Here is a 13735-nt window from a genome sequence, read left to right as displayed (position 1 = left end):
TTAGATACCTAATAAAAAAAGGAAAAATAAAAGAAGAGTATAGTGATAAATTCATATGCGTAATGAGAGGCAACAAAAATTATAATAACTTCACAAATATATTTTCGTTACAAGATATACCCATGCTCATATAAAATAGATAGAATCACAAATGAAGCAACAACACTACATCAAAAATTTTTAAAAAGATCAGAGAAACGAAAAAGTCACCTATTTTAAAAAGATCAGAGAAACGAAAAAGTCACCTAACGAACTGAAGTGGTGTCAAAAAGAATGATAAAACCAATTATGCACATCAAAAAAAAAATTAAAAAATCGTGTTATTCCAACCAAATGAAGGTTTTCGTCAGTTTTTTTCCTTCCTTCTAAATTATAATACTAAAAATGCTACATTCTTTGAAAATTGGCAGTATTTGATATGAATTAATACAAATATAGTCTCAATTTAAATAGGAAATTTCCTCGTTCTCGATTGATTTGCTTATTTGCGAAAACAATAAAAGAGAAATCGATTCGGTTTTTTTTTTTGAAAAGAATCTATAAAGAATCCAAGAAATGTAATGGATTTTTTAGTTTAAGTCAAGTACTTACATCTAATCCATTAATTATCTGTCATTTCAAATACTTAGTTCTTAAAAAAATTTGGTAATTATTTATTTTTATCCTAAGTTAATATCTAATTAATGATTAGATCAGTTCAATTCGTGATAAATACAAGATGCTCTACTAACTAATATTAATATATTATATGCGTAATGTGTTTTGCAGACAAAAAATCTAATGCAACTATCAATCTTTCTTTCAGGGGTTAATCGAATCCCAAATTGCGCTATTAGAATTTTGAAACTTTTCAACATTTGTCTTCTTCATCTTCTTATCGTTTCAATTCAACCCCTAACAATTGGTAGAATTCATTCTAATTTTTCAGAACGACAACAACACATTCATGATTCCGCAATGAAGAAACTCCAGAGACTTCCTCTCATATTTAACTACTTTCTGGAATTGTCGTTCCGTTCTAATGCAGATGTGGCGGTGGAAGAGAAGGAAGGATTCTTCCGTTTCATGGAAAAAATTGAACTAGATGAGCTGGGGATGGACAAGTGAGAACACTGGCAGTAGAGATTCATCCTGCAGGGGTAAGGAAGATTGTTGTGAGAAAGGGAAATGCAGACGGTGAGAATGAGCATGAATTGAATGTGGATACATATTGGAGGTAAAGATTGACTGCTTCGACTATGCCAGAGCTGGCCGCGGTGGTATTTGTGGATGGAGAGCTGATGTGATGGTGCCCAAGGATGACCAAGGCCGTGGAGAGTTTGATAATGGATCTAGAGGTATTTGGAGAGACGCTGAACTTGTTGTTGTACAATAGTTAACATTTTCACATTTTATGAATCAATGAAACAAATTACTAGTACATCAGAGAATATGCTTTCTCAAACAAAAATACTTCAACCATATATACGATATACCTGAACTTTAGCCACAAAAAACTTCAAACATTGTATAAGGTTACACTTTGTCGAGATTAACTTTAAACACCACATGTCCAAAGTTGTTGGAAATAGTACATATGCAAAACAACAATTCCTTGCCAATTGTAACAACATGTGTATGTTTACTTAAACAACAAGGTATATAGCCAAATAATGAACAAACTTGGGCTCTTTTTGTTTGAGCATATTCTCATAATGAATAAATGTACCAGTAGCAATATACCAAATCATTTTTATGACAATGGTGTCCGGAATAACTTGCTCTTCTCACTTACTACTTGTTACCTTCAAATAATAAGCATAGGGTAACTTTGCGATCAAAGTTTTCAGGGATATTGAAATCATCCAGTGTCTTTTGCTTCTGACTGAGATTTTGATCTTGCGAGGTACCAGAGTGAGCTGAAAAATCAAGAAATTAACTTCATGAAAACCATTGTCCAAAATTTGAAGCATTAAAAGAACCTTACATGACAATAGAAATAGAGTAGGGTATGAATTGCCACAAGATTGGTTAATAATAGCAAATTGAGTACTAAACCAGATTTCCAGAAATACGAAAGACACAACATATAGACATGTTCTATCATTAGAAAATATGATTGCACATCAAGACCAAGAAGAATAATCACAACCACAATAGCGACAATATCTATCTAGATATATCAGACTAACAGCTAGGCTCCGATAAATCTAAGTAGTATTGCTAAAGGCAGAGAACAAATAACACGTACTGTTAGCTTCATTAACTTATATTTTAATGATGACACTAATCTTAAATAATTTGCGCCAAAAAAATGAGACATCCAAAATTTGTGAAAAAAAGGCATGAATCAAGGAAGAATGACTTGTCTACGATAGATTTGAATGAAGGAAAAAGAGCACACGCTAACCAGAAGAAAGAACAGGACAATCGGACAAATTTTAATATCAGCGAGAAAATACCTTGGGTTACATTAAGAGCAAAACACTGAAAATCAGAAAAGAAGATTGCTCAACTTCTCTTCTTCTAAGATCAATTTCAGTGACATTCCAGATCAGAAATTAGTTGAAGATCAGCGAATTGATATCAATTCAATTCTGTCCAAGTAACGGTAAAGAAGCTGCAAGCAATACAAAAACAAATCATCATCACAGAAGTATTAAGCATTAGTTACTGTATTTATTAGTTACACTAACTAATACTGTTTTAGACTCTCCTATTGTTTTGGAATTCAGGTAGTAGGTTAAGTTTAGCTGTAGGTTGTTTTTATCTGTAGTATATAAAGTTTGGGTACTGAATGAATAAGATTATCTTTCGACTACTTTGATAGCGCAATTTCTCTTGACCAAAAGCATAGTCACTCTTTTATCACTATATTCAAAATAGTTTACTAGTGAAAAGAAAACTATAAGAGTAGAGGATGTGATCGACAAGTAAATTGGAATTTTTCTGGTCAAGGAGTTTTAGAACAGGCGATCTGTCTAATCATAAACATTCAAGCTCTAAGGAAACCCTTGTAACTCAAGGGGACTGGATTAGACGTGATCCGAACTAGCATAGAATTCTTTGTCAACTGTGTCTTTTATCTCTTTATCGTTATACAATATGTTGTTTTATCTAATTGTCTAGACTCTAGGGTAGCCGACTTGAAGAAATCAACGGTCGGCCAATTATAACTTGACTAACATTCGAAAATAATTATACTAATGTGGTGAGACCAATCATGGATGTGAAATTCAATTCTATGCCTTACAGGCTAGGCAGAACTTGTTGTGACGAAAAGATGAAATCGAAAATCTAACAATAAAGAACACCAAGTTTAACGTGGAAAAACCCTTCAAACCGAAGGTAAACACCACGGGATTGACAAGATCCAAATTGCTTAACTATACCAATAAGAGGGTTACAAGTATACTTCTAATGTCTACACAACAAGTGCCAAAAGAGAACAAACAATAGCTACACCAACAAAAGATAAATAGAAAGAAACACCACCCAAACCCAGCTTCTGTTCGGGACCTAAAACAGGATTTTTCTGACCTTCGAATCCAATCTCCACCGTTCCAATCAACCACCAAGATGTCAGGAACACTCAGTCCAAATTTCAGCCCGATCCAACGGTTAGTTACTCGGGAAAAACAATCTGAATGTTGTTGGTCGGAGAAAAAGACTGCAGCAAAAGAACCCTTTTCTTTCTCTCTTTTCTCTTGTTGAAAGCTCTCTCAAAAACCTCTCTTATGTTCTAATGTATTTCAAAGACAATACCAATGAGCAATTAATTATTATCTCAATACCATCCTCTATTTATAGAGTTGAGTTTTTCCATACAAAGCCAAAACCAACTACAAATAGGATTACAATTCTAATCCTTTTCCAAATAGAATTGGAAACCAAATAAAGAGAATAATTCCAATCTTTTTCCAAGTAGGATTAGTCCATGGGCCTTTGGATGGAACATGGGCAATATCCCAACAAACTCCCCCTCCAGCCAAGGGGCCAAATGGACTTCAAGTGGAGGATCTCTTGGCAGGCTTCATGCCTGCAGCACTTCTACAAAACTCATGCTTATCTACGATCACCACTTTCGTAAGCATATTGTCATCAGTGTGTATCTTCTTTACCTAAAATAATTTCTCTTCTAGGGCCATTCTAATCCAATGATATTTTCTACTAATATGCTTGGACTTAGAATGAAAGGTAGAGTGCTTGGTGAGATAAATAGCACTTTGATTATCACAAAATAAGAAAAATCTTGATTGTTCAAAATCAAGATCTTTGATAAACTCCTTCATCCAACGCAATTCCTTGGCACCTTCAGTAATGGCAATATATTCGGCTTCTGTGGTAGATAGAGCTATGCACTTCTGAAGTCTTGATTGGCAAGAAATAGCTCCCCCTCCAAAAGTGATCAAATAGCCAGAAGTGGATTTTGAATTGTCAAGATTTCCTCCCAAATCAAAGTCCGTGTAGCATACTAGTTCAGACTTGCCACTACCAAAGCACAACTCCATATCTGACGTACCCTTCAAATATCGTAGTATCCATTTCACTGCACCCCAATGTTCTTTTCCAGGATTGGAAAGAAATCTACTAACGGTACCAACAGCATGTGCAATATCTGGTCTAGTGCAAATCATAGCATACATCAAACCACCAACCACGGAATAATATGGAATACTCGACATCTCATTCTTCTCTTCATTAGTCGATGGACTTTGAGTCGTACTCAACTTAAAGTGTTTAGCAAGAGGTGTACTAACCACTTTTTTCTCTGTCATGTTGAACCTCTTGAGTACTTTCTCAATATACTCCTTTTGGGATAGAGATAACTTCTTCTTGTGTCTATCTCGATAGATTTGTATGCCTATGATCTTCTTTGCTGGACCCAAGTCCTTCATCGCAAACGAATTGCTTAACTCTTTCTTGAGGACTGCAATTCTAGATTTATTTTTGCCAACAATCAGCATATCATCCACATAAAGTAGTAAGATAATAAAATCATCATCAGAGAACTTCTGAAAGAATACACAATGATCTGAAGAAGTTTTCTTGTATCCCTGATTTTCAATGACAGATTCAAACATTTAAGTACCACTTCCTTGGAGCTTGTTTCAAGCCATACAAATTCTTTCTCAATTTGCAAACATGGTTTTGTTTCCCATTAACTACAAAACCTTCAGGTTGCTCCATGTAGATCTCCCCTTCTAAATCACCATGAAGAAAGGCAGTCTTGACATCCATCTGCTCAACCTCTAAATCTAGACTTGCGGCTAAGGCTGGAACCGTACAAACGGAGGACATTTTCACAACAGGAGAGAAAATTTCATCAAAGTCAATCCCCTTTGTTTGACCAAAACCTTTGACAACTAACCTAGACTTGTATCTAGGTGCAAATGTATGTTGATCTTGCTTTAATCTAAATATCCATTTATTTGTTAAAGCTTTCTTACCTTTCGGTAACTCCACTAGCTCATATGTGCCATTCTCGTGAAGTGACTTCATCTCGTCTTCCATGGCTTCTACCCACCTATCTCTATGAGTATTTAGCATGACATCATCATAACCTTCAGGTTCTCCCATGTCAGTCAAGAGGATATACTCATTAGCAAAATAACGTGTTGAGCTTCGCTTTTCTCTAGTAGATCTTTTACAAGAGGTTTCTGGAGCATCCGAAGCGGTCATTCCAAAATGAGTTGGTTGATTATCAACCACAACATCATCAGTAGGAACAATTATGTGTTCTACACTCTCATCATTATCTTGATCATTACCGTGGGTTCCCTCATGTGCAGAAGATGTATCAATAATAGGAATTGGATCAACATCAACTAAGCTCTCATTAGTATGAGAATCTAGTTTCTCAGTCTTGTCAATATCTTCAATAGTTTGATCTTCAAAGAACACAACATCACGACTTCTAATGAGTTTCTTATCAATTGGATCATAAAACCGATATCCAAACTCATCTTGACCATAACCAATGAAGATACATTGCTTAGTTTTAACATCCAATTTTGACCTCTCATCTTTTGGAACATGTACACAAGCTTTACACCCAAACACTTTCAAGATATCATAAGAAACATCCTTATCAAAACAAACTCTGTTTGGAACATCACCATCCAAAGCAACAACATGAGACAAATTGATAACATAAGCAACAGTGTTATGTGCTTCAGCCCAAAAAGAATTTGGAAGTTTAGCCTCTGAAAGCACACATCTAGCTCTCTCAACTAAAGTTTTGTTCATCCTCTCTGCCAAACCATTTAATTGTGGAGTCTTTGGAGGAGTCTTCTGATGACGTATCCCTTGCGATTTGCAGTAGTTATCAAAGGGACCAATATACTCACCACCATTATCAGTGCGAATACATTTTAATTTCTTTCCCGTTTGTCTCTCAGATATGACTTGAAACTGTTTAAACACATCAAGCACTTGACCTTTGGATTTTAAAGGATATACCAAATCTTGCGAGAATGATCATCAATGAAAGTAGCAAAGTAAAGTGCACCACCTTTTGACTTCACTTTGAAAGGACCACACAAATCTGAGTGTACTAGCTCCAATAGCTCAGACTTTCTTGAAGGAGGATGACTGTGAAAAGAAACTCTTTTCTGTTTCTCTGCTAAGCAATGAACACATCTTTTCACTTTTGTTTGTGTCATACCAGCAAGCAAATTCTTCTTAGCCAAACAGGTGATTCCCCTCTCGCTCATATGACTAAACCTCTTGTGACACAATTCTGATAAAGTCTCGCTCTCCACCAAATTTATAGAGTCACCAAGAATCGATCCTTGTGTCACGTATAAATTTGAATGTTTTCTTCCTCGAGCTAAAATCAGTGAGCCTTTGGTGAGCTTCCATTGTCCATTGCACAAGTCATTATTATAGCCATCATCATCTAGTTGTCCTACAGAGATCAAATTTAAGGGAATGCCTGGAGCATGCTTGACATTCTGAAGGACCAACATTGAACCGGCATTGGTTTTCAAACAAACAGTGCCAACACCAAACACCTTAACCTCACCAGCATTACCCATCTGTAACACCTCAGAGTTAACAGAAGTATAAGATGAAAAGAAGTCTTTTCTTGGTGTGACATGTGATGTAGCTCAAGAATCTACTATCCAACTTGTATCTTGAGATACAAAATTGATGACGTCTTTATCACAAGCGAAGAGAAGGTCATCTTGGACAACAACAACAACATTATTTTCATTGTTTTCTTCCTTCTTCCCTTCTTTAAGATCTTGCTTCAATTGTTTACAAAATCTTTTAATATGTCCTTTCTTTCCACAATGATAACATATAATATTTGGATTCTTGAATTTTTACTTGCTTCTACTTTACCTCTACTCCTGGGATCTCTTGTCTTATGTCTCCCTGGATCTTCTGTATATAGAACATCTGGATGCGAAGATGTGTCTTGAAATTTTCTTCTGACCTCTTCATTCAACACACCACTCTTTGCATATTCCATAGTCACCTTTCCACCAGTGGCAGAATTTGTTAATGAAACACGAAGAGTTTCCCAAGAATCTGGTAGAGTATTAAGAAGTCAAAGTCCTTGTATTTCATCATCAAAATTAACACCCATTCCTGATAGCTTATCAAGAATACCCTGAAAATCATTTATATGATCAAGAATAGGACTTCCCTCCTTGTATTTAAAGGTCATCAATTGCTTTAACAAGAACAACTTGTTATTCAAAGTTTTTGAAGCGTAAAACGTCTCCAACTTTTCCCACAATGTTCTAGCATGTGTCTCATTCACAATATGGTTGAGAACATTATCTTCAACCCATTGTCTTATATATCCACATACTTGTTGGTTCTCAAATTCGCAATTTTCATCGGTCACATTCTCGGGTTTATGAGCAGTAAAAACCGGAAGATGCATCTTCTTCACGAACAATAGATCTTTCATCTTGCTTTTCCATATGTTGTAGTTTCTTCCGTTTAGACATACCATCTTGATCATATTACCCTCCATATAGATAACCTTAGCTATGATACAATTGTTGTGACGAAAAGATGAAACCAAAAATCTAACAATAAAGAACACCAAGTTTAACGTGGAAAAACCCTTCAAACCGAAGGTAAACACCACGGAATCGACAAGATCGAAATTACTTCACTATAACAATAAGAGGGTTACAAATATTCATCTAATGAATACACAATAAGTGCCAAAAGAGAACAAACAATAGCTACCCCAACAAACGATAAATAGAAAGAAACATCACCCAAACTCAGCTTCTGTTCGGGACCTAAAACAGGATCTTGCTGACCTTCGAATCTGATCTCCATCGTTAAAATCAACCACCAAGATGTCAGGAACACTCAATCCAAATTTCAGCCCGATCCAACGGTTAGTTAATCAGGAAACACGATCTGAACGTTGCTGGTCGGAGAAAAAGACTTCAGCAAAAGATCCCTTTTCTTTCTTTCTTTTCTCTTGTTGAAAGCTCTCTTAAAAACCTCTCTTATGTTCTAATGTATTTTAAAGACAATACCAATGAGCAAGTAATTATTCTCTCAAGACCATCCTCTATTTATAGAGTTGTGTTTTTCCTTACAAAGCCAAAACCAACTACAAATAGGATTACCATTCCATCCTTTTCCTAATAGAATTGGAAACCAAATAAAGAGAATAATTCCAATCCTTTTCCAAGTAGGATTAGGTCATGGGCCTTTGGATGGAACATGGGAAATAGCCCATAAGAACTCTTTATGCTAGGAGATGTTATTAACGCAATTGACCAAAACACCACCCTACAAGAGATCCATGAGTGATCCATTTCTTTCTCTTTAGGCTGATTGCACCAAAGTTCCAAACTCTTTTTAAGTAAGCTATTCATTTCCTCTTTTTTACTTTTTACAAGGCTCTCCAATTTTATTTTCTTGTCATATTGCAGTTTAGTTGCAACAAGTGTTTTTGTCATTTGTGGACAATGGAATGTACGGAAATAGACATAGATGTATATATTTGTATCATGAAATAGACAATACTTAAAGTAAGATAACCACATTCGCACATACTGAAATATCTTGCTCAAATACATATACACAAACAAGACACTGACAAGACAGAGAAGTTACCAGTGCTATTCACACAACTTTCCTGTTTGAATGCATCTTGAATGCTGACTCCTTTCATAAGCTGATATGATTATCAAATTGGTCATTCTAGTAACTGTAAACCTTAAAACTTAAAAAAAAAAGCATCATAGGAAACAAAGTACCATCAATCAATTAGCGCTATACCTTTGCATTGATTGATTCAATATGATGCAACAATTCTTTTGCAATACTTATTTGTGAACCATGCAAAATACGAATGCCAACATTCAAAATCTTCTCCATGTCAGCATAAGAAGCAATGGATATGCAAATGCTTAAAAGCTTCAAAGCATGTGGAACCAAATCCATCCTTGAATCACAGTATCAACAGAGATACTCTGCATCCAAATTGATGCTTCCTCCGACTCTCCCAGCCATGTAAGCTTGTAGATCACACTCTAGATGGGAAACATGTCCACATATGTGGCCAGTTGTTGCTTCACAACAAAGTAATTGTACCCATCATAGTCCAGACTGATAAGCTTGCTGCAAAGTATACAACAACAGTCTCTGCAAAAACCAGACTCACTGCAATAGAGATCACAGAATCTAGTCTTCGTAAAAAGATTTTCTGTTGCTAAACTGCTACAGATTCGGTTACCAGCCTTACAAGTAATGGCTCTGAAGGAAGAATCAGACAGTAAAGGCTGCATTTTTGTCCCTGCAGATGTAGTCCTCTCTTCCATCTGAGTCAAAATCAATATCATGTAAGTCTTCCATCCTCAATAAAGGAAAACAATTGGGGATTCAAAGAAAAAGTTTTATGCCAAGCAGATTCAACAACTTACAGATATGCAAAAAAATCATTTTCCCTATCTATATGGTGTATTTTTTCAATTAAGCTCTGTCCCTGACTACGTGCACAGATAGTGTAATCATGGACAAAATTTATATCAAATATAAAATGATAGAAATCAGTGTGGACTGACTAGATATTTGTAATGAAAAGGAAACCAAGCTTAAATCTCCATTTTCCTAAAAATATGAATTCTTGTGAAAGTTCACAAAGTTTGACTTCAAAATTCGTACTCAAATAGCCTCTAATGATGGGGTAATAAAATCTTGAAGTAAGTAGTGGGTAATAAAGATGGGGAGTTAAAACTCGTTACCCAATTGAAGAACTCGAAAAGTCCCTTTAAAATATCCTCTACCAATCTTCCAAAGTACAAAAATGGAGAAATGAGGATGAATGCCGATTATTTCGAAAAAATCTATCCAGGTCACTTTTACCCTTCGTGATTGCGACCACATACCTCTCAATTGCGATGAGTAATGCTGGTCAACTCATTAGTTGACCGTGCGATCACGACACAAGGCCTCATGATCACGATGCTCAAGATGCTATTGCGATTGCAACATCCTCCATGCGATCGTGAAGCACAAGACCACATACCAATGCGACTGCGACCAACAGCATCATGATGCAAAGAATACTTAACGTGCATCATATACAACGTATCATCAATCACCAAGACTCAACAAAATCACCTAATGAACCCTCAAGATTCATTAAAAATTAGCACATACACAAACTAGATATGCTACCCAACCAAACTTAACGTTCCAGACTAAATGAACGTCGGGACACATATACGAAGTCTCCTTGACCCAGTATGTGTTTAAGTAGCAATAAAATAACTTTTACTCAAAATCACTTAATTTGCCCCGGAACCTGTGAAAATTCAAACAAGACTTCACGTAGGACTCAAAATTAAATCTAATGGTGTCGTCGAAATACCAATTCGAGCGTTCAAACTCCAAATGTTAACTTAAATCTACACTTGGCCTAATTATCCACAACCATTCCAAATAATTCCAGTACGAACAACACAATTGTGTTTACACTTTTATATATTTTGATTACTATAATACACAATTCGACGACCAAAAATGGATATCAATGACTTCCCTAATAATTTCTAATGTAAAATGAGCAATCTCAAAGATTAACAAAAATATATATATACTACCTATAGGTAGAGTCATTGGATAATGATCTACATCCATTGTTCTCTTTAGTAAGTAATGGATATTCAATATACTTCTCAAAGAGTATTAGAAATATTAAATACTCTCATTAAACATGAGAACATAACAAAGTTTACTCCTAGCAACATTATACAAATTTTCACATTTTGTTTGGTAAACTGCAAGTACTTGTAACTAGTATGATAACATTCACGTTTGACAGAAAAGGAAACAAATAAAATTCTATGTAAAGATTAGAGATGGAACAAAATCCATGATCAAAGGTACAAATGTAAAGGCCAAGGGGGAGAGAGAGGTGATTTAGAGTCGGTCCTTACACATAACTCTGTAAATATTAAATTTATTTGGAAGTTCAGTATACACAGTGAGCCATGTGGTTATAACTGTTTCTTTTAGTTGATGCAAACAACTAAATAAATCTCTACATGATATATACCGAAGAGCCTTGTTTGAGCTAACCTTTTTGAGCTTGACGACTGCTTTGAAGGAATCATCAACTGAATGAGGCAAATAATTGATCGATTTCCATACCAGGATACTCAGATTGGAGATATTTTTTAACTGAAGTCTTACTTTGGAAGGCATTTTTCTTTCCATCTTTCGGTGCCTGACAACGCTCCGGAAGATACAAATTTCTATCTTTGAAGGTGCCTGAGTTTGTAGCTCGTTTACCTGTCCTCCAACCCCACTTATCACCAACATTTGGCCAATTCATAGGAGCATATGGTAAACCTTCACCATATTCATACTCAGAAACTGGATACAGTTGAAGCCCTATTTCATTGATTGTAGATGAACTCTCATTATCTACAACAAGTGCAAGACTCTCCCCAACCTCCCCCTTGGCTGACATTTAGCTGGAAATCTCTAACTCTGTTGATACCAATGAAAGTTTGAAATCATAGAAAAACAAAAAAGAAAAGAAATGCCAAAGTCCAGATCATAAAGCAAACTATTTTGGCTTATAAAAACTAAACTTCATATGAAAATAAATGTAAGAACTACAAGTATTGGCAATCTGACCAGCAGAATGCTTTTATAGTGCAACATTCTTGACATAAACATTTGAATTTATACAACACTTAAACATTTGAATTTATACAACACTTTATCGTTTTCCTCTCATTAATGCTATGTTTTGAATTTACTTTACCCCTAGTTTTAGAAGGAAACAATCAGCTCAACTATATATTTAATAGAACTTACTATTTATAGGAGACAATTACATTTAGAATGGGTAGTGATAGTTAGTGCTTTTATTTAGTGGCGGAACTAGTTTCTCGCAATGTAGTCAATTGGACCCGTTCACTGAAAAAATATACTGTGCAATTATGGCAGACCCAATCTTCCTAGTTATGTGTAAATTGTTGAATCCCCTTGACATAAGGGAAGATACTAGTGTAGTGGCCAATGGGGTTCCAAATTTGTTGTAGACATTCAAATCTTAGGTGTACATTCTAGTATTTATCTCAAAATTTATTTCTAAATCTCTATAAGCCAATGCTATAAGCGCATTTACCAATTGCAGATTAACTCTTTACAAATAGCAACCTACAGTTGTAACATTTCGGTATGGATGACTCTAATACCATTGATACAATCGAGAAGAACATGAAATTAATATGGAGTAATGAAGACAATAAAAGGCTTCTAACACAAATGGGTATATTTACCTACTTTAAGGGAAAAAAACATTATTTTTTAATAATTGAGGACAAGTATATCAATTAACAGAAAGCCATGATCGAATTTGAGAACATACCTGAGATATTAGGGGTTTGACTAAACTGGTTCTCTTGCTAATCCCAGACAAACACGACAAACATAAAATTCAAAAGCAAAGGAAAAAGAAAAAATCAAAAACCTAAAACGGCCTTGTGAAATGGGAAGGCTGTAATAAGGTTTTTTTTAGTATTCAAAAACTTTTATACTCCCTTCATGTGTTAATTGGTACACACCTGTCACATTCCTTAATGAGCAATAATTAAAAGAGTAATTATATTGTATCATTCTATGAATATAATTAATTCAATGTTTTCACAAATGTGTTGGGGAAATGAATTGTACTTCCTCTAGTTTATATATTAAGTGAATTATTAGGATATAACTCTCCTCATAAACAAAAATATTTAAGGACAACATTAAAGACTCATTTTTAATTAATATTCTTAAATTATTCTCTTAAATGAGGTAAAGTAGTTAATAACATCATTAAAAGAAAGGATAGATATGGAAACAAAAATCCTACTAACAATTATCTTGAACTTTGAAAATTTCACTTATTTTGAACTATAAAAAAACTTTTGACAATTCACTTAATTTGGACAAGAGGGAATAAATCTTAATAGTTCAGTTGGTTGATTACCTGTACTTTTGTTTCATCTTGTTGGTGAAGGTCCAATTTATCCATAGCCGATTGACGGTAAAAAAGGACATCTATTTTTTAAAGAATAAAGTAATGGTCAAAGTCACACTGGCATTACCAGTTAATTTTTTTTCTTTCTACATAAACTATGACCATATATGTATTAAACACACACATCATTTGAATAATTGATTCTATATATAAAATGCACTCTATATTTTGATTCAAAAAAATGATGCCAAGCAACAATCCACATGAATATATATATATATATATATA

General features: G+C 34.8%; 1 pseudogene; it reads left to right on the top strand.

Moving 5' to 3' along the window:
• Window positions 1-780: 780 nt before the first annotated feature.
• Window positions 781-1375, top strand: LOC107030969 (annotated as a pseudogene).
• Window positions 1376-13735: the final 12360 nt, after the last annotated feature.

The sequence above is a fragment of the Solanum pennellii genome, chromosome 9, assembly GCF_001406875.1.
Source record: "Solanum pennellii chromosome 9, SPENNV200".
Taxonomy (NCBI): Eukaryota; Viridiplantae; Streptophyta; class Magnoliopsida; order Solanales; family Solanaceae; genus Solanum; species Solanum pennellii.
The sequence above is the reverse complement of the archived record's forward strand: the minus strand, read 5'-3'. Positions and strand labels throughout refer to the sequence as shown.